The 20958-nt window shown below is 43.3% G+C and overlaps 1 protein-coding gene and 1 pseudogene across 10 annotated transcripts in view; one reads left to right on the forward strand and one right to left on the reverse strand.

Annotated features, from left to right (window-relative positions):
- Positions 1 to 20958, forward strand: part of CCDC112 (coiled-coil domain containing 112) — a 244661-nt gene that overhangs the window by 106663 nt on the left and 117040 nt on the right. The window lies entirely within an intron of this gene.
- On the reverse strand, positions 2255 to 3376 carry LOC147365474 (GTP:AMP phosphotransferase AK3, mitochondrial pseudogene; annotated as a pseudogene). The gene has a single exon (XR_015135572.1). The product of XR_015135572.1 is annotated as a GTP:AMP phosphotransferase AK3, mitochondrial pseudogene (transcript).

Consider the following 20958-nt stretch of genomic DNA (forward strand, 5'->3'; position numbering starts at 1 on the left):
CCTCTACTGATGCTCTTCCATCTGCTCTTGAGCCAAACAGCAGTGACAAAGTGTCAGCCTCAGGTAGGAGTCATGGCCAGGGAGAACAGTTTAGACAGATATGGCCCTGTGCCATAAGGAGGGAAATTGGACAACAGACCTGAACACCCCAGAGAAATCTCACCCCGTGGATTTTCCTTCTTCCTGGTCCCTGAGAAAAGGCCAGAGGACAATTTAGACCAGCAGTCTTCCCACGAATATGACCCACTGACAGAGGATGTAATTCATGCAATCCAGCAGGGAATCTCAACCTTAGACATTACAGAGACAAGATCGCCACGCATACAAGCAAGACCAACACTACCAAAGATGACAGATGCAACATGAAGGATGAACCGACACTCAAGCAAGATAAACAACAGAGCAAGCAAAGCAGAAATTAAGAATAAGCATATGTAGATTTTTCTGATAGATGTGTGAGGATAGAGGAGTCACAAATCAACTGGAGGTCATGAAGGTGAAAACTTGGCCTGTTTAATAAAATACTGAATAGGTAGATATTTTTTTCTGAAGTCCAGTTTTTTTATGATAAGAACTAATGATGCCTTATAACCTAGTGACTAGTGATAGTTCATAAGTTCAGTATTTTACTTCTTGGAAAGCATCTAACAGTATAAGACATTATAGAAAGTATTTTGGAGAAGGCAATGGCACCCCACTCCAGTACTTTTGCCTAGAAAATCCCACGGACGGAAGAGCCTGGTAGGCTGCAGTCCATGGGGTCGCTAGAGTCGGACACGACTGAGCGACTTCACTTTCACTTTTCACTTTCATGCATTGGAGAAGGAAATGGCAACCCACTCCAGTGTTCTTGCCTGGAGAATCCCAGGGACAGAGGAGCCTGGTGGGCTGCCATCTATGGGGTCGCACAGAGTCGGACACGACTGAGGTGACTTAGCAGCAGCAGAAAATATTTTTAAGTATGAAATGTTTTCTGTAGATCTTTTTAAAAGGCTTGGTCTGTTTTGAAAAACTGACAATGAATGAAAAAAATCAAAAGAAAGAAAAATAAGCCCCCTCCCCCCACCCTGCAAATACATAAGAAACATTTGATGGTATTTGTGTTTTAAGTGCCTGGAATAAAATGGGATGAATTTTTCAAAGGCAGTAATAGTTTGTACAAGGACTTGTTTCATTTGATTTAGCACTAACTAAAATAGAGTAAAAATATCATTTAGGAAATAGCCTAGCTTCTCCTTGGCTTCTCATACTGCTCCACTACTCCAGGCCATAAAACATAAGCACACATTCTCCTGACCCCACCGAAGGAACCCAAAATGCTTATTTTAAAATGGCTGCTCAGAAAAAAGTGGCAAGATTTTCTTCTCTTAAGATGGGATGTCAGTGAATGCCAGGAGGTATCAACTTCTTTGATCAGGAATAAAGAACTCCACCTTCAGCAAATTCAGTTACTTTCCTAGTCCATTCTATCATATAAAGCCTTTCTAGTGCCACATTTACTAATTATGATGGCTTTTTCTAGCAAGTAAATTTCCGTTTACTAATTATGATAGCTATTTCTGTCAAGGAAATTTCCCACCAGGCATGCTTGATCTATTTTTGTTTCTTAATTATACACTATTTGTATTTTACATAATGGCATGAGTTTTTTTATTCATTCTTTGTTTTTTTAATACTTTAATGTGTTACTCACCAAGGCATATTGATCAAAAGGAGAACTGGCAAGAAGATCCTAAAACACTTTTTTTTTTTCCCTGGCCACACAGCATGTGGGATGTGGGATCTTAGTTCTTCAACCGGGGATGGAACCTGTGCCCCCTGCAGAGGAAGTGTGGAATCTTAACTCCTGGACTGCCAGGGAAGTCTCCTCAAACACACATTTCTTAACACCTGAAAACATGTCAATTACATTTTCCATTAAAGAAAATTTATTCAATTTTGGTGCTTATACAAGAACTTCTAATGTCAATCTCTAACATAAGTTATATCTCTCAGTAAACATGTATTTTCAAAAGAAAACAAGTTCTATCTAAATAATATTTACCTAAATGTTGATTTTTTTTAATAAAAAATAGAAAGTTCTGAGGAAATGGAAGGTATGTTTATCAACAAAATTAATGTAGCTCATGTGGCCACTTTATAGATTTCTTAAAGTCAGCAGTAAATTTGCATTCTGCATTCAGTTATTTTTATCTGGAATTTTATAGAGATAGCATCTCACAAAATCATGTCCTCCATGTTAGAAATGTCTTTTTTTTTTTCCTTTTTTTGGGCATCTGGCTATGCAAAAGCTTCTGATGAAATATTTTCTCCAAATTAGTATTTTAATTTTTTACTTTTCTGGAAAAATATAAAACCTTACCAGTCATTTATTATTACTAAACAAAAGTTAGATTACTACCAATTGCTCTTTTACTTTTGGTCTAAAAGAATTTTTTAAAGTTTAGACATCTCTGATGTTTTTGAATTGCACACCCATAGAAGACAGCTGGATAAAACACACTAGACAATTTTAAAAGACAATTCTTATTATCAGACTCATTTGGCATATCCTTTATGTCCAGAATAAAATCCACAGAAATAAAACTAATATAATTTTCAAAGAATTCGTACATGGTGGAGTCTTAGAACGAGGACCTTCTTGTGAAAGAAGGAATAGTTCTGTTCATCTTACTGATCACAAGGATTTTTCCTCCTGGAGTAACTGAGTTTTTGGGTGTCTCAGTGGGACTTTGGTTTGCAGGAAAGCCTGCATACAGGGCCAGATCTTACTGGTTTCTGTTCCAGAAAATGTTTCCAATACTCCCTTTTTCTGATAATATTCCAGGACCGGTTTCGTTTGGTCTTGGTAAACCTTCATTCTTTTGCTAAGTGTCTCAGGTTTATTGTCTACAGGCTGAATGAGAGGCTTTCCAGTCACATCGTCCACACCGACCACTTTGGGAGGGTTAAATCCGAGGTTATAGACGCGGCCACTGGCTGGATGAACCCAGCGAGCCTCGAGGCGATGCCAATGACCTCAAATGGTACATTCAGGTTCATCACCGAGTGTACCTGATGGACTCTGTCCAGGGCTTCAGCCTGTGCAAGTGTCCTGGGGAAACCACATAACAGCCAGTTATACTGGATGGCATTTTTCAGCTTCTGGAGCAACAGCCGAATAATGAGGTTGTCCGGGATGAGCTTCCCCTGGTCCATGAAGGTCTTGGCCAGCACCCTGATTTCTGTGTCCCTTCACATGTTGTCTCGGATCAGATGCCCACTGGAGAAGGTCTTCAGCTGGAAGTGTTTGGTAATGAGCAGTGCCAGGGTACACTTGCCGGAGCCCGCGGCACCCACGATCACAGGAGTGCAGGAGCTGCCTCGATGGCCCCATGGCTGCCAAGCGAGGCCAGGACCGCGGAGATGGTTGGGCCCCAGGGTGGACACCAGCTGCGCCTGCACCCCCGCCTTCGCTGCCCGGCATCTGGGGTGGCACCTAGAAGAAGCGCTGCTTCAGAGGGTGCGACCCACGGCTGATGGAGGTATGGAAGAGGGCATGTGTGAATTGAACGATTGGGGTCAAGACATTCCCCCTAGGAGGGTGTAAAGGTGGAGGAGATGGGAAGTCTGAAAGGAAAATGAAGAAACAAAGTGTAGATTCAGAAGTTCCACTATTCACAGGAGAAAAAGGAGAAGAGGGAGGGATACAGTATTTAAAGAGAAAATTAAAGGGACTTCCCTGGCGGCTCAGTAGTTAAGACTTCTTCCTCTCACTGCCAAGGGCCTGGGTTCAATCCCTGGTCTGGGAATTAAGATCCCACATGCCCACATGGCCAAAAAAAAAAAGATAATTAAAGACAAGAATTTCCCAGAATTAAAGATGGTACAAGTCACAGGAATAGATAGTGGAACAGTTCAGAGAGTCTAGAAGCAAATGTCAGCAAAGTTGGTTCGTAGGCCTCTCACACTCCGCTGATGGGGTGTCCTCACAGCTGCTTGGGAAGGCAACTTGGCAGTGGCTATTTTTTAAGAAATTACTTCTTCAGATCAGATCAGATCAGTCACTCAGTCGTGTCCGACTCTTTGCTACCCCATGAATCGCAGCACCCCAGGCCTCCCTGTCCATCACCAACACCCGGAGTTCACTGAGACTCACGTCCATCGAGTCAGTGATGCCATCCAGCCACCTCATCCTCTGTCGTCCCCTTCTCCTCCTTCCCCCAATCCTTCCCAGCATCAGAGTCTTTTCCAATGAGTCAACTCTTCTCATGAGGTGGCCAAAGTACTGGAGTTTCATTCCTTAGACAAACACTCTTGTGTGGCAAGAAGGCACATACATGATGTTCATTTCAGCCTTATTTGTAACAGCAAAAAAATCGTTAACAATTTAGCTGTGTATTAATTAGAGAATAGCTAAGGGAACCTGTGGAATACTACCCAGCAGCTAAGAAGACAGATCTATGTGCTAACATGAAAAGATTTCTGATATTGTAAATGTAAAAAGTTTCAGATTGATACAATTTAGGTTAAAGAATGGTGTAATTTATGGTTAAATATATTTAATAAGTGAACTCAGAAGCCAGGTTTCTAGCAGTGGACGGACATGATTTTTACTTTTAGACAATTGCTTCGTTTGCAAGATGGCGAGCAGTTAGAAGGCTATTTCAGTAGACCAACAAAGAGGTGAGAAAGTACACTAATTTTAATGTCTTCAATGTAAGTGAGATTGAGCATCTTTTCATCTCTTTTATGGGCCATTTATACTATTTCTCCATGGAGAATTTTTAAACTGACAGTTACCTGCTGATCACTTCCTTGGAAAAATACTTCGGGTTTGGTTTACGCAACAAAATGTGAAACAGGTGGACAGTTTTGTCTTGGGTGGTCCAAGTATAGACTATGCATCACGTGGGGCTTCTCTAATTAGAGGTTGCTGAGCCACCAGCCCTGCATCCACTTCCTTCTCTAACCATTCTTGAGCCACTTCATTTCTGAAAAAAGACCCATAAAAATGCTGTGGTGGCTGGTTCTCATTCTATAAGCAAGAAAGAAAGCTATTTCCAGAAAAAAGGCTTTGAGAGTAGAAACCTAATTTCTGTATTTGTGTTTTGTGGCAGCAAAGTAGAATGGCTGCTCTAATTTCCCAGACTTGAAAAAACTTGTTTCTGCTATTTCGGATCTTTAAGTTAGTCATATAATTTCTTTTATTGTTGCTATATCCAAAAGAGTTAAACTGAATACATCAGGTGATTCAAAAGGTAGATGAATATTTAATAGAAATTTAGCTCATATCTTCCAGCAAAAGGACAAAAAAAAATCATGCTATGATTTGAATCAGTATTTTGCATAATACTAATTGCTTTGCATAATAAAGTTGCACAGGATGACTGTCTTTTAGGATTACTAATTATATACACAAAAAGTAATACTGCCAAGGCCTTTCTATCCTCCCAGATAGATTTAGACTTCTGGTATATTTAACCTTTAATTGAGATATCTAATTTGGTACCAGCCTCTGATCCCAGAATATTTCAGAGGTGTATCTGTGGAGTGTGGGCAGTGTTCACTTGGCTAAAGGTGTGAGTAGGGTGTAGCTTAGAGCAGACATGGTGAGCCTGTTGGTAAGAGTCTGGAAGCACATTGAGTCACTTTGGCCTCCTGGGATTACTTCACCCCTTCCTCCTTTTCCAGACTAATACCAAACAAGCCACTTGGGACAAAGGGTTATCAAGCTTATTCTTATTAGCAGATGGTAAGATATTCTTTGATGAAATACATATAAACTAGTATGAGCCAAGTAATATAGACAGTACATTTAACAAAAAGCCTCTGGGGCCAAGCAGATGTGATTGTGGAAGTTTGTGGAAGCTTTCTAGGTATTTTTTCACAGTAATGGAAGCCAAATGGTATAGCAGTAAAAGAAAAACAGCAGGGACTCCTCAGATTATGCCTGCTTTTACAGTACTAATCATTCTGAAGTGAAAACTTCAAAGAAAATTTCTAGGGAGAGTTACCAGTTTAGGGTATCCAAGGAGACAGAACTGAAAGTCACAGAGAGGCTAAGTGGTGAGATACTCATTCATTCATTGATTCAGCAAACTTTAATCAGGCATTTACCTGTGTGACTAGTTGTTCTAAGCACAGAGGATGCAGCCCATGAAATATAATGAATCCTGAGTGTCCCTGTGATATGACCTTCTCATGGGTCTCTTGGGCTACTGTTTACCAAGGTGTGACAATTCCTCCTCTGGGGAATGGGACATGCTTTTAGGTCTCAGTAAAAGAAAAGTTGTAACCAACCTAGACAGCATATTAAAAAGCAGAGACATCACTTTGCCAACAAAGGTCTATCTAGTCAAAGCTATGGTTTTTCCAGTAGTCATGTATGGATGTGAGAGTAGGACTATAAAGAAAGCTGAGCACCGAAGAATTGATGCTTTTGAACTGTGGTGTTGGAGAAGACTCTTGAGAGTCCCTTGGACTGCAAGGAAATCCAACCAGTCCATTCTAAAGGAGACCAGTCCTGGGATTTCTTTGGAAGGACTGATGCTGAAGCTGAAACTCCAATACTTTGGCCACCTGATGCAAAGAGGTGACTCATTTGAAAAGACCCTGATGCTAGGAAAGATTGAAGGTGAGGAGAAGGGGACGACAGAGGATGAGATGGTTGAATGGCATGGCCGACTCAATGGACGTGAGTTTGAGTAAACTCCGGGAGTTGGTGATGGACAGGGAGGCCTGGCGTGCTGTATAGTCCATGGGGTCGCAAAGAGTCGGACTCAACTGAGCGACTGAACTGAACTGAAAGAACATTCCTCTCCTCCACCCCAGGTTTGATAGCTATGTTTTATCTTATTTTTAAAGCTGTTTTATTTTGAAATTTTCAAAGCTGCCTAAAATTAAAGAGAGAATGATATAGTCTCATGTCCTCGTAATCTAGTTTCAACAGTGATCAATCTTTTGCCAGTCTTGTTCTATCTCATATTTTTTTCTTGATATTTTAAATAACAACACCTTTTAATTTTAATGAAGGGTATCTATGTTTTAATGTGCATAAAAAAATATAGCTAGCACATCCAACCTCATACTTCACAGTATTCTTGCTTAGGACAAAACTAATCCATAAATTGGTTTTAAAACTGCTACACAGAGAGACCAGAGTTCAACAAGGGCGAACATGACTGACAAACATTCCCCTTCATCTTCCTTCCCTCAGTGAGGCTGGGATGGTTAGAAGTGATTTCTTCTGTAGGAGATGCTTAGCACCATGGGTGTTGCCTAAGAAGCACCTACAAAAGAGAAGCTAATGTTGTGTTTGGGAGGCATCTCTGATTCCAGAGAACTGATCCTGGCTCACATTTATTAAGCACTTAGTGTGTACAGGCACTTCGGTGGGAGATTTACATATGTCATCTCATTTCCTTTTCACAGATTTACTCTGAGTGGATGTTGTGATCTCCATTTTCTGAATTTAAAATCAAGGCTCAGAAAAACGAAGTAACTTAAGGTCACAGAGTTATTAAGTAGTAGGGCTAGGACTTCAGTTGAAAGTCTGTCTTCCTCCCTGGTTTTCTGCCAGGCCCCCAGGACAGCCAGAGCCCACAGCCAAACTCTAGGAAGCAGTTGGGGAAAGAACTACGCCTGCGGAGTTCACACCTCATTCTTCCATTTGCTGCCATTGTGACTTTAAACATTTCACTTCACTTTTTCTGACCCCCTGTTTCTTGTGCATACAATGGGAACAGTAAGATTAATTATGCAATTTTTGAGCACAGACTGAAGTTATTTATATGGAAATTTAACATTGTAGGCACTAAATAGATGTTAGTATTATATTCACATGCCACTAACAGGGCATGTGATCTTGAGCAGTCTCCTTCCCTCTCTGGATCTTGGTTTCTTCAGCTTTAAAAATGATGTCATTGGCCCTTAAAGTGCTGCTAGGGTTAGTTGTGGGCTTCCTTGTTGGCTCAGTGGTAAAGAACTCGCCTGCCAGTTCAGGAGACTCGGATTTGATCCCTGGTCGGGAAGAGCCCCTAGAGGGGGAAATGGCACCCCACTCCAGTATTCTTGCATGGAGAATCCTGTGGACAGAGGAACCTGGCAGGCTACAGTCCATGGGGTCACAAAGCGTCGGACACAACTGAGCGGCTGAATAGCAACAAGGGGATAGTTGTTCCTCGATTGCATTCCAGTTGGATCACAAGAAATATTTACTGACTGAAGTTAATGGAAATAATTTGGTAAACTTCCATTCAGTGTGATTTTATTTATAATTGTTAGCAATGAAGAATTGATGCTTTTGAACTATGGTGCTGGAGAAGACTCTTATGAGTCCCTTGGACTGCAAGGGGACCCAACCAGTCCATCCTAAAGGAGACCAGTCCTGGGTATTCATTGGAAGGACTGATGCTGAAGCTGAAACTCCAATACTTTGGCCACCTCATGTGAAGAGTTGACTCATTGGAAAAGCCCCTGATGCTGGGAGGAATTGGAGGCAGGAGGAGAAGGGGACGACAGAGGATGAGATGGCTGGATGGCATCACTGACTTGATGGACATGAGTTTGGGTGAACTCCGGGAGCTGGTGATGGACAGGGAGGCCTGGTGTGCTGCGATTCATGGGGTTGCAAAGAGTTGGACACGACTGAGCGACTGAACTGGTATTCATCTGGGTCTGATTCATTCCTTAGAGGAGAAGGAAATGGCAGCCCACTCCAGTACTCTTGCCTGGAGAATCCCATGGACAGAGGAGCCTGGCAGGCCATGGTCCATAGGGTCGCAGAGAGTCGGAGAGAGGTTCCTTAGAAAGCAGAGCCAGACAATGATATGTTGCTGCTGCTTTGTTAGGCGGTACAGTGCCAAGGAGCAGAAATGAGAGACCTGAGAGGCACCGGAGTAAGGCAGGGAAGGAGAAAGAGGAACTGGAGCAGGTGTAACTGAGCTGCTTTCCACCCAGTGTTCCTGGTTGCTCTGTCTTAAAGAACCAGCCTGTGCAAAGCTGCATCTCAGGACAGTCTTTTTGGAATGAGGAAAAGAGGATGAATTTATCAACAGTTTCCATCTCCCATTTGGCAACGCTTTGACCACAGGATGTCAATTCCTCTGCAGATATGAGCTGTACACTTCTGGGCTCTGGAGCAAGATCCCTTGTGCCCCGTACCTCTGTGTGAACAGGGAAGTCAGGGATGGGAGCTGGGAGATGTGTGGCCTGGACACGGGGCTGGGCTCTGAGCAGTACACCTGCAAGTCCTGGGAACTGGTTGCTGTAAGGGCAGTTGGAACAGGAGATGGGAGACCGAGAGGACCTGCAGTGGTGTAGGTGTGTGATACAGCAACTCTTGCCCCATGACTTACAAACAGAGTCTGAAGGTACTTACTTATAAAACGAGGATGATGAGAAGGAAATAATTCATAGACATTTAAAAAGAAATGACCTCAGTTTATTACCCACCCCATGGATTGTAGCCTACCAGGCTCCTCTGTCCATGGGATTTTCCAGGCAAGAATACCAGAGTAGGTTTCCATCTCCTTCCCCAGGGGATCTTCCCAACCCAGGGATCGAACCTGGGTCTCCCGCATTCCAGGCGGACGCTTTACCGTCTGAGCCACCAGTGAAGCCCTATTACCTGAAAAGGGAGGATAATAATAGTACTTACCCGTAGGGTTGTTGCAATGACAGAATGATTTCAGGAAGCTAGTATTTGTAGAGCATTTAAAATATATGTGGCATATAAAAACCACTATGTGGATGTTTGTTTAAAAGAAGAAAATACTTAGCCACATGAGCTTTGATGGTTTCTGCAACTAAACATTACATTTGCCTCTAAGCTTTCTAGCAGTTAAGGAAAAGGGAAATATGGTAGATTTCCTAATTTGCATTATCTGATCAAAGTGAGCCTGCTAATTCTGAAAGACAGCCACCAAAAATCTACCTGTTACGAAAACCCAAAAGGAGTTGATTCCAAGGGACATTAAAAAGCAGACTAAATAATGTTTTCAAAATGGTTACTTAAGTAAGACATGCTGAGGAATGTCTCATGTGACTAATTCTTTTGCTGATATTTTATCAGACGCAGCGATTTTCTGGGAGCTAAGGTAAAGAGGTTAAGATTTGTAGCTTTCTGATGTGTCACCTTGACTCGGTGGTTCTTAAACAGGGGCAGTTTTGCGTCCCTGGGGACATTTGACAACGTCTGGTGATATTTTTGGTTGTCACAACTTGGGGTTGGATAGTGGCGATGCTACTGCTACCCAAAGGATGGAGGCCAGGGATGCTGTTTATATTGCATGGGGTGTACATATACTGAAGCAATTTGCTGCTGTCTGAAATTCACGTTTGGGAACACAGTGTTTAAATTTGTGAACTCTCGTAGCCACACTTCCTACAGTGCACACGACAGCCCTCCACAACACAGGATTATCAGGCCGAAAATTTGAATAGACCTGAAGGGGAGAAACTCTGCCCTAAACGCGTACAGATCCATGCATGCTTTCCCAGAACAAGGCAGACATAGTATGAACATTAAAATATCTTTCCCTTAGTCAGACTTTTGTCTGAGATTAGTCAGCTGGCAACTTCAGGTCAAAACCTTCGACCTCACCTGGCTTTTTTATATGCACGATGCTGACAGAGGCTTGAGTTGTGTCTCCAACAAGTAGCAAAGTGGGCCTTGCGTGGGAAGCTTCTTGAACATTCCCATTGTTCTTTTTAAAAAAATATTTCTTTATCTGGCTGTGCTGGGTCTTAGTTGCAGCCTGCAGGATCTTCAGTCTTTGCTGTGGTGTGTGCGTTTTTTAATTATAGCATATGGGATTTTTTTTTTTTTTTAGTTGCAGCACGTGGGGGCTTAGTTGTGACACATGGATCTATCTGGTTCCCAGGCTACAGATCAAATCTTAGCTTAGTCACGAAGTCTTAGCACGAAGTCTTAGCTACTCAACCACCAGGAAAGTCCCCCATTGCTCTTTAACTGTCTCCTCGTACCAATAATTTGGTGCTTAATCACCTCGTGCCTCATCTGGTTACTTGGAGAGATTTATTGCATAAGCACTAAGCTAATCTGATGTTAAACAAGGTGATTTGGGCAGCAAGAAAGAGGCAAGAAATAGAGCCTGCAGTGTCTGAGGGGCTTATATTCAAGGGAAAGAGACTCTAGGAAGGCATTGGCAATCTTGTCTCCATGTAAGAGTAAGTAAAGTTCCATGGTTGACTGATTGACAAGCTGGGACAGAGCTGGGTAAAATCCACTTTCCAGTCCATTCTCTTGTCCCATCTGTGTGGGTGGGCCATGGTTGGGCTCCAGAAAGACGTGGTCTTTGCACAGAGAAAGCCCTGGCAGGCGTACAGCCCTGAAAGAGGATAACGGGAAAGACTTGGTAGGAAGTCAAGGTTTTAATTCCTCTCCTCTACTTTTCTAATGACCTATCACCAAGGTTCACATCATACTGCTTTCTTTGGTTTTATTAGACGCTCCTTCATGTGCGTCCATGCTCAGTTGCTTCAGTTGTGTCTGACTCTGTGTGACCCTATGGACTGTAGCTCGCCAGGCTCCTCAGTCCATGGGATTCTCCAGGCAAGTCTACGGGAGTGGGTTGCCACGCCCTCCTCCAGGGTATCTTTCTGACCCAAGGATTAAACCTGTGTCTCCTGCATTTCTTGGATTGCAGGTAGATTCTTTAAACTCTGAGCCACCAGGGAAGCCCCCTTTGTGTAACAGAAGCCAAATAATTCCCCCCTGATATACATCACAAACAAAATATTTCCCAGCTAGAGCTGGGAAGGATCCCAACTTAATCTTCCTCCTGAAAATATCAATGAGTTTACTCCTCATCTCTACCTGCTTCTCAGGTCTGGAATGAGGTCAGTAGGGATGACTGGGTTCTTCAGTTGTTCAGAGGATTTGTTTTACATTCAGCAAACTACAGAAGATGCATTGCTGCTGCTGCTAAGTCGCTTCAGTCGTGGCAAGAGTACTGGAGTGCGGAGAAGGCAATGGCACCCCACTCCAGTACTCTTGCCTGGAAAATCCCATGGACGGAGCCTGGTGGGCTACAGTCCATGGGGTCTCTGAGAGTCGGACACGACTGAGCGACTTCACTTTCACTTTTCACTCTTAGGCATTGGAGAAGGAAATGGCAACCCACTCCAGTGTTCTTGCCTTGAGAATCCCAGGGACGGGGGAGCCTGGTGGGCTGCCGTCTATGGGGTCGCACAGAGTTGGACACGACTGAAGAGACTTAGCAGCAGCAGCAGCAGCAGGAGTACTGGAGTGGGTTGCCATTGCCTTCTCCGAAGATGCATTACTAACAGAAAAGGCACAGAAAGGGAAATTCAGCTGCCAGCTGCTCTCCAGCTGAATTGCTAATGTTTAAGAAGGTGGAAGATGCTCTCTGCTCCATGGGGGGCTCACCTGTGGTTCCACACATACGTGTCATATCTGTAATCCATGTCCTTGGGGCTTTCCCTAGTCATTTCATGGCTGTGGAGAGATGGTCCCTGCATTTCCAACTCCATGACTCAGTAAAGAAAGCTAAAGGCAGAACCATGCTTGGTATGATGTAATATAATAGCAGATGTTCATACCAATGACCCTGATTAACCCAGAAAGGATTCAATTGCATTTAGTGTCCTCTGCTCAGAGGGCAGGGAACTTTTATCTGCTTTTGAAGCCTTGCCATGAAAAAAAAAAATGCTGAAAATAATGGGGTTTTTTTGTGACTGAAGGATTAGTTTCAATTTTCTGAAACATTGACCTCCATGGTACACTTCCTTCTCCATCTGTGCTGGGAAATAAGGTACCACTGTACTTTCATAATGTGCTATGACTCCCAAAGGCACAGAGGATTTCTTGTTGGCTTCATTTTGCATTGGAGAGTTCTTGATGACATACAGTCACTCTTTAAAAAACAACTTTTTTTGGATGGAATAATGTAGAATTATAGAAAGGGGGGCTTCCTTGGTGACTCAGATGGTGAAAAATCTGCCTGCAATGCAGAAGGTCTGGGTGTGATCCCCAGGTTGGGAAGATCCCCTGGAAAAGGGAATGGCAACCCACTCTAGTCTTGCCTGGAATTTGATGGACAGAGGAACCTGGTGAACTACAGTCCATGGGGTCACAGAGAGTCAGACATGACTGAGTGACTGATTCTTTCACTTTCACTTTGTTTAAGTAGTACAGAATTTTCCTATATCCCATCATCCAGTTTGCCCCATTTTTAATATCTTACACAACCATGATACATTTGTTACAACTAAGAAGTCAGCACTGGTACATTATATTAACTAAATTCCAGACTTTGAATTTCACCATCTTTTGGATTAACATCCTCTGTCTGTTGCAGATTCCATTCCAGGCACCCACATTTCGTTTTGTTTTTGTTGCAGGCTCCTCTGGTCTGACGGTTTCTCAGTCTTCCCTTGTTTTTTTTTGTGACTTTGACAATCCTGAGAAATTGGCAAGTTATCCTGTAGGACGGGTTTGTCTTTTGTTTTTCACATGATTATGTTTTGGAAAAGATACCAAAGAGGTAAAGTGCCCTTCTTGTTACATCATATCAGGGGTAGGGGGGATTCTAAAAAGGAGAGAGGTAAAGCAGAAGCTAATTATCCTTTCTGATGTTTCCTATGTTCTCTTTCTGCTGGCTGTCCCTCTGGTTATTCTTTCTATCTGGCTACCCTTCTCTCCAGCCCCTGTCCCTTGACTTCCCACCTTCCCAGGTGTAGCTGAGTCTTCAGACCAAGTACCTAATAATCAGTGAGAATGTGAGGGATGGCCACACCAGCCCTCTAGAGACAGTGCAAAGCCCTATAGGACTGAGGGTAATAGGGTTTCAGCTCCCGAGTTCCAAACTCAAATGGCTTACAGCTCAAACTTGTCGTGTTGCAAACTAACCTTCTGCCGAGCTGTTCTTCTGTTAATGTTCCTAACTTCGGTAGCCGTCCAGTAGTCAAAGTCGGAAACCTAGGAGACGTCTTGACTCCTACCTTTCTCTCTCCTGCCGCTAAATCATGTCCTGTTATTCTTTTTTCCTAAATAACTTAATTCTTCGATTTCTCTCTAGCTGCATGCCACCACTCGCACCCAAGTTGTATTAATATCCAAGTTGCTGTCACACGTGCTTAGCTGGACTCCCAGCCCCCAGTCTTGCCTGCTCCCATCTCCCTTTCTTCCATTCTGCAGGTGAGAGAAATCGAGTCATATTACTTTCCCAGCTCAACCTTTCCCTCTGGTCTTAGGACAAAATCTGAGCTTCTAACAAAATTCACTAAAGCCCCAAAGCTCTCTTTTGCTAGTGTCTCTAGTCTCACTTCCTCCGCTCTTTGCCTCCACCTTTATGGACCAGTCATAACCAGTTTCTTTCGCTTTCCCAAATGCACCATGCTCCCTGAGTTCAGAGGCCTTCACACGTGCTCTGCTGCCTTCTCAGAATCTCTCCGAATCCAGCTTCAGTCAGGCTTCGACTTATAGTTGAAATACTCCTTTCTGTGCAACAAGAACTCTGGCAGAGACTTTCTTCTTGACCAAACTTTAGACAGCCTCCTTTGAGCCATTTTTTGGACTAGACCTTGTCCTTGGGCCCTATTCTTGGCCTGCTGAAGGCAGTTTTCACAGGAATCCTGTTAAGTGAGTGTAGTGGGAACTCCCCGCTTCCTTGGTGTCCTACCACTTTTGATATCTGATCAGTTTCCTCTGGTGGCTCAGATGGTAAAGAATCTGCCCGTACTGCAGGAGACCTGGGTTCAGTCCCTGGGTTGGGACGATCCCTGGAGAAGAGAATGACTACCCACTCCAGTGTTCTTGCCTGGAGAATTCCATGGACAGAGGAGCCTGGCAGGCTACAGTCCATAGGATCGCAAAGAGTCAGGCATGACTGAATGACTTTCACTTCACTTCTTCAGGGTCCTCATCCCCCAGCCTTGATGTCTCAGTCCCTGGCCTGCCCTGAGCAAAAATCTTGTTAGGGCAATTTAGTCAGAATCCTTCATCCTTGAGGTGTCCGGTTAGTGGTTTTCCATCCACTGACTCCCTCACTCTGCTTGTTGCCTGTGAATCCCTACCTGTCTCTACTGTATTTGGACTTCTGCTTAGTTTTATACTGAGGTCTCTTCCCCCTACTGTAGTGGTTCCTGAGTGACATCTGCCTTTAGTGCCTGTAGCTAGTGTCTGGCTTGGTTTCTTTTTTGCAAGTCCCTGACCGCTAGACTCAGTTAGGACTCCTGCCCTACCCCTCTTCTACTTGCCTTATCCTGATTCTCAGTATACTTGATTGTAACTTCTGTAATTGTGTTTTTTCTTACCAAACCACACGTGTCCTGAGAACATGGATTAGGACTTGCAGGTGTAGGACAGTCATTGTTTGTGAAGTAATGGAACAGATTTTCAGAGTTGCTCACTCACTCCTATGGAACAAGCAGGACAGGCAGTCTCGGTGTGTGGGTCCGTTCTGCAGGTAGCGGGGTGGACTCTCGCCGTAGGTGGACTGAGTCTGTATCTACCTCTGGACCATAAGGCAGGTTTTTCTTGGGTTGGGTCTGCCCTGAAACAGAAATACTGAGCTGACTTTCCCTAGCGTGGTTTCCAGGTGGAACTGGCAGCTGCCTAATTCGTCCATTCATTCAGGCAGACTCTTATCATGAGTGCCCAAAACCCATGACTGCACATTTCTGTGCTTGTTTACCCATTGTTCTATTTTCTGCCTGCTACAAAAAAATAGACTAGACCTAAATTAATCAAATTTAATGCTCAGGCACAAAAGAGGATTAAGTTCTTTATTTAACCCAACCACTCCTCATTTACCTTTGTCTGCTTATTTATCTCATCGATGCTGGGAAGTAACTGATTTTGATATGTTTCGGCACACTGACAAAAAGTATCAGACATGTTTGGAGGCTCTCTGCTATCATGAAACAGAGGCGGAGATAATTTTCAAGCAGCAATAGCTTCATTTTCTAATGTATTTTAACAAAACTTGGAGTGTGGGCAAATGACACAGTGGTTCCATTAAGTGAAAGTTATCTTTTGTTAAGCAAATAGGTTAACAGCAAAAGGCTCTCATTAATATTGATATGAAGGGACCAGAGGGACCACCTGGGACTTCTTCACAGACCACCAGTACTTCCCTCTGAAGTGGGGAAGGTCTCATCGAAACCCGTGTGACTCATGAGGCGGTGTCATAGTTTTGAAGGTTCGTGGCAAAGAGAATTCCGTAACCTCGCTGGCAAACCCTTCTAGGTGCTAGTTAATGCTGATTCTAGGAAACCTGAGTCTATTGATTTTTCACTTAAATTCTTCAGGCTACAGGTAGAACCTAACTCCATTTCTCTTTTTGCAATGTAGGAGGAAACATAAACCTAAAGATGGTAATACCATTACTTGCCCGTAATCTTAGCTAGTCGAAGGCAATGGCACCCCACTCCAGTACTCTTGCCTGGAAAATCCCATGGACGGAGGAGCTTGGTAGGCTGAAGTCCATGGAGTCGCTGAGTTGCACACGACTGAGCAACTTCACTTTCACTTTTCACTTTCATGCATTGGAGAAGGAAGTGGCAACCCACTGCAGTGTTCTTGCCTGGAGAATCCCAGGGACGGGGGAGCCTGGTGGGCTGCCGTCTCTGGGATCGTACAGAGTTGGACACGACTGAAGCGACGTAGCAGCAGCAGCAATCTTAGCTAGTAAGTGGTACATTTAGATTTGCACCCGGGTCTCTCTAACTCTATAACACCCCCTCTTTTGTTCTTAGCCATGACACTGCCTTGCCCAATTAGTGAGACTATTAAGTAAACAAGGTCATTCAGTTTCTTGTTAACTTCAAGATAGCGCCCACTATTGGCCATAAACCCACGTGACTCCCGCTCTGTGTCCAGGGCTCAGGTCAGTGTGAGGCAGCTCACAGGCTCCCTCTGGAAATACTGGGAAAAAAGACTGCAGTGCCCCATGGCCCAGTGTGCTTCAGGAGGAAACCACAAAGCTCTAGCACTGAGTATCCCAGGCCTTTGGAGCAATTTCAGACTTCATCTGTGCATGCGTGCTCAGTCGATTCAGTCATGTCTGACTCTGTGAGACCCTACAGACTGTAGCCCTCCAGGCTCCTTTGTCCATGGGATTCTCCAGGTAAGAATACTGGAGTGGGTTGCCGTGTCCTACTCAAGGGGAATCTTGCAAACCCAGGGATGAAACACGAGTCTCTTATATCTCCTGCATTGGTAGGCGGGTTCTTTACCACTAGTGCCACCTGGGAAACCCTTTACACTTCATATTACCCTGTAAGATTAGTGCTGATATTTGAAAAGGCATAAAGGCTAATCTAAGTTCTGTTCAGTTCAGTTGCTCAGTCGTATCCAACTCTTTGCGACCCCATGGACTGCAACACACCAGGCCTCCCTCTTCATCGCCAACTCCTGGAGTTTATTCACATTCACATCCATTGAGTCGGTGATGCCATCCAACCGTCTCATCGTCTGTCATTCCCTTCTCCTCCTGCCTTCAATCTTTCCCAGCATCAGGGTCTTTTCAAATGAGTCAGTTCTATGCATCAGGTGGCCAAAGTATTGGAATTTCAGCTTTAGCATCAGTCCTTCCAATGAATATTCAGGACTGATTTTCTTTAGGATTGACTGGTTGGATCTCCTTTCAGTCCAAAGGACTCTCAAGAGTCTTCTCCAGCACCACAGTTTAAAAGCATCAATTCTTTGCTGCTCAGCTTACTTTATAGTCCAGCTCTCACATCCATACATGACTACTGGAAAAACCATAGCTTGGACTAGATGGATCTTTGTTGGCAAAGTAATGTCTCTCCTTTTTAATATGCTGTCTAAGTTGGTCATAGTTTTTCTTCCAAGGAGCAAGCATCTTTTCATTTCATGGCTGCAGTCACCATCTGCAGTGATTTTGGAGCTCCAAAAATAAAGTCTGTCACTGTTTCCACTGTTTTCCCATCTATTTGCCATGAAGTGATGGGACCAGATGCCATGATCTTCGTTTTCTGAATGTTGAGCTTTAAGCCAACTTTCTCACTCTCCACTTTCACTTTCATCAGGAGGCTCTTTAGTTCTTCTTCACTTTCTGGCATAAGGGTGGTGTCATCTGCATATCTGAGGTGATTGATATTTCTCCCGGCAATCTTGATTCCAGCTTGTGCTTCATCCAGCCTAGCGTTTCTCATGGTGTACTCTGCACATAAGTTAAATAAGCAGGGTGACAGTATACAGCCTTGACGTACTCCTTTTCCTATTTGGAACCAGTCTGTTGTTCCATGTCCAGTTCTAACTGTTGCTTCCTGACCTGCATACAGATTTCTCAGGAGACAGGTCAGGTGGTCTGGTATTCCCATCTCTTGAAGAATTTTCCATAGTTTATTGTGATCCACACAGTCAAAGGCTTTGGCATAGTCAATAAAGCAGAAGTAGTTGTTTTTCTGGAACTCTCTTGCTTTTTCGATGATCCAGCAGATGTTGGCAATTTGATCTCTGCTTCCTCTGCCTTTTCTAAATCCAGCTTGAACATCTGAAAGTTCATGGTTCATGTACAATTGAGGCCTGGCTTGAAGAATTTTGAGCATTACATTACTAGCGTGTGAGATGAGTGCAATTGTGTGGTAGTTTGAACATTCTTTGGCATTACCTTTCTTTGGGATTGGAATGAAAACTCACCTTTTCCAGTCCTGTGGCCACTGCTGAGTTTTCCAAATTTTCTGGCGTATTGAGTGCAGCACTTTCACAGCATCATCTTTTAGGATTTGAAATAGCTCAACTGGAATTCCATCACCTCAACTAACTTTGTTCATAGTGATGCTTCCTAAGGCCCACTTGACTTTGCATTCCAGGATGTCTGGCTCTAGGTTGGTGATCACACCATTTTGATTATCTGGGTCATGAAGATCTTTTTTGTACAGTTCTTCTGTGTATTCTTGCCACCTCTTCTTAATACCTTCTGCTTCTGTAGGTCCATACCATTTCTGTCCTTTACTGAGCCCATCTTTGCATGAAATGTTCTCTTGGTATCTCTAATTTTATTGAAGAGGATCTCTAGACTTTCCCATTTTATTGTTTTCCTCTGTTTCTTTGCATTGATTGCTAGTCCAGGTTGGAGACTAGTAACTCTGTCTCAGATCCCTTGTTTGTAGAATGAGGGTAATAGTAGTTCTAGTAGGATCAATGCCATATTACATGTGAAAAGGTTGGTACAGGGCCGAGGGGATAGCAAAATCTTAATAAAGCTTAGGTATGAAAAATACATTTAAATCATTGCTATTATTTTTGCTTTTATGATTATAACAACATGAGAACTGAGTGTTTATACACAGCTGAATAAGCAGTATGTGAGGTTCCTGACTGACCAGTGACTAAGCTGGTAAAAGATGGTGACTCCAGAAGCTACTGCTGCAATGCGTATATTTACATAGATGCCTACACACCTCGAGAATTCTGTGCATTCAATGTAACTCTTCCCAGAATTACATCCACTCTCTTAAAGAATGTTAGTATCTACTAACATAATATTTATTGTATTTACCTCTTGTCTCCAAAGCCTTACTTTGCAGTACTCCCATTTACCATGTAATTCTTGGGTTTCTCTCTTTCATTTCATCTTGAGATTGTTTAGTTTAGTCTTAAATTTTTATATTTTCATATTTTTGACCATCCTCCTTATTGTTCTTGAATTGTTCTTCCTCTTCTCACTCCTTTTTGTAGTTTTGTTAGTTTTATACTATGACCTTTTCTCTAATCTTGCGTTAGTAGTTCTTACGTATAGGTCATCGGGGTTTTTTTTTTTTTATACTTTTTAAAAGTTCATTTTTATTGGAGTATAGTTACTTTTCAATGTCGTGTTAGTTTCTGCTGTACGGCACAGTGAATCCGTTATATGTACACATATATTTCCTCCTTTTTGGATTTCCTTCCCGTTTAGGTCACTGCGGAGCATTGAGTAGTTTCCTGTGCTGTGCAGTAGGTTCTCATTAGTTACCTGTTTTATACATAGTAGTGTGTATATGTCAGTCCCGACCTCCCAGTTCATCCCTCCCCCGCCCCGCTTACCCCCTTGGCATCCGTAAGTTTGTTCTCTGCGTCTGTGTCTCAGTTTCTGCTTTGCAGATAAGTTCATCTGTACCATTTTTTTAGATTCCACATGTAAGTGATGTTATACAATATTTACTTTTCTTTTTTTTCCACTTCTTAAAACTTAAAACCTTTGCTTAAGTTACCTAAGTGTTCAAACTGCACTGGATTATTTTCATGCTGTAAAACATTCAGACGTGCTTAGAATTTTTATAATCATTTGTCCATACTTTATGGTCTTGCAGGTGGCACAGTGTAAAGAATCCACCTACCAATGCAGGAGACACAGAGACTTGAGTTCCATCTCTGGGTCAGGAAGATCCCCAGAGTAGGAAATGGTAACCCATTCCAGTATTCCTGCCTGGAAAATCCCACGGACAGAGGAGCCTGGCAGCCTTCAGTCCATACAGTCCATGCAAAGAGACACGACTGAGCACAGCACAGCAGCAGCTATACTTTATTAGCCTCAAAATACTGAACATCTGTTTAAAGTTATAATTGTAGAAATTCCCCTGACATTGTGAGTGGTTCTTTAATTAACAGCATGGTCTTCTCAAGCTCCCTATATGCTTGTACATTCATTAGCAGTCCCATATGAAGGGCTGTTTCAGATGAGTGAGAAGGAGGCATGTCACCCCAGCCCACAGGTAAAGCTGACTGGGTTTCCCTTCTGCCTTGCCCACAGATTGCAAGCCCACTTGCCTGGACTGTCCCAAAACTTCCTCCTTGAAGACTATAGATGAAGAGATTCATCTTGATCAGCCTTTATCTCCCTCATGCAGGAGGTGTGTCTCAGGAGTACAGGAATATACCCAGTCGTATATCCCCAGCCACCCCCCACCCAGCCCCAACTGCCCTGCATTTGTGAGTCAGCGTGCTTTACACTGACCGACTCGGGTAGAAAATACCTAAGGAAG

Source organism: Bos grunniens, chromosome 10, assembly GCF_055505025.1.
Source record: "Bos grunniens cultivar Pamir isolate PY7600 chromosome 10, Bosgru_T2T1.0, whole genome shotgun sequence".
Taxonomy (NCBI): domain Eukaryota; kingdom Metazoa; phylum Chordata; class Mammalia; order Artiodactyla; family Bovidae; genus Bos; species Bos grunniens.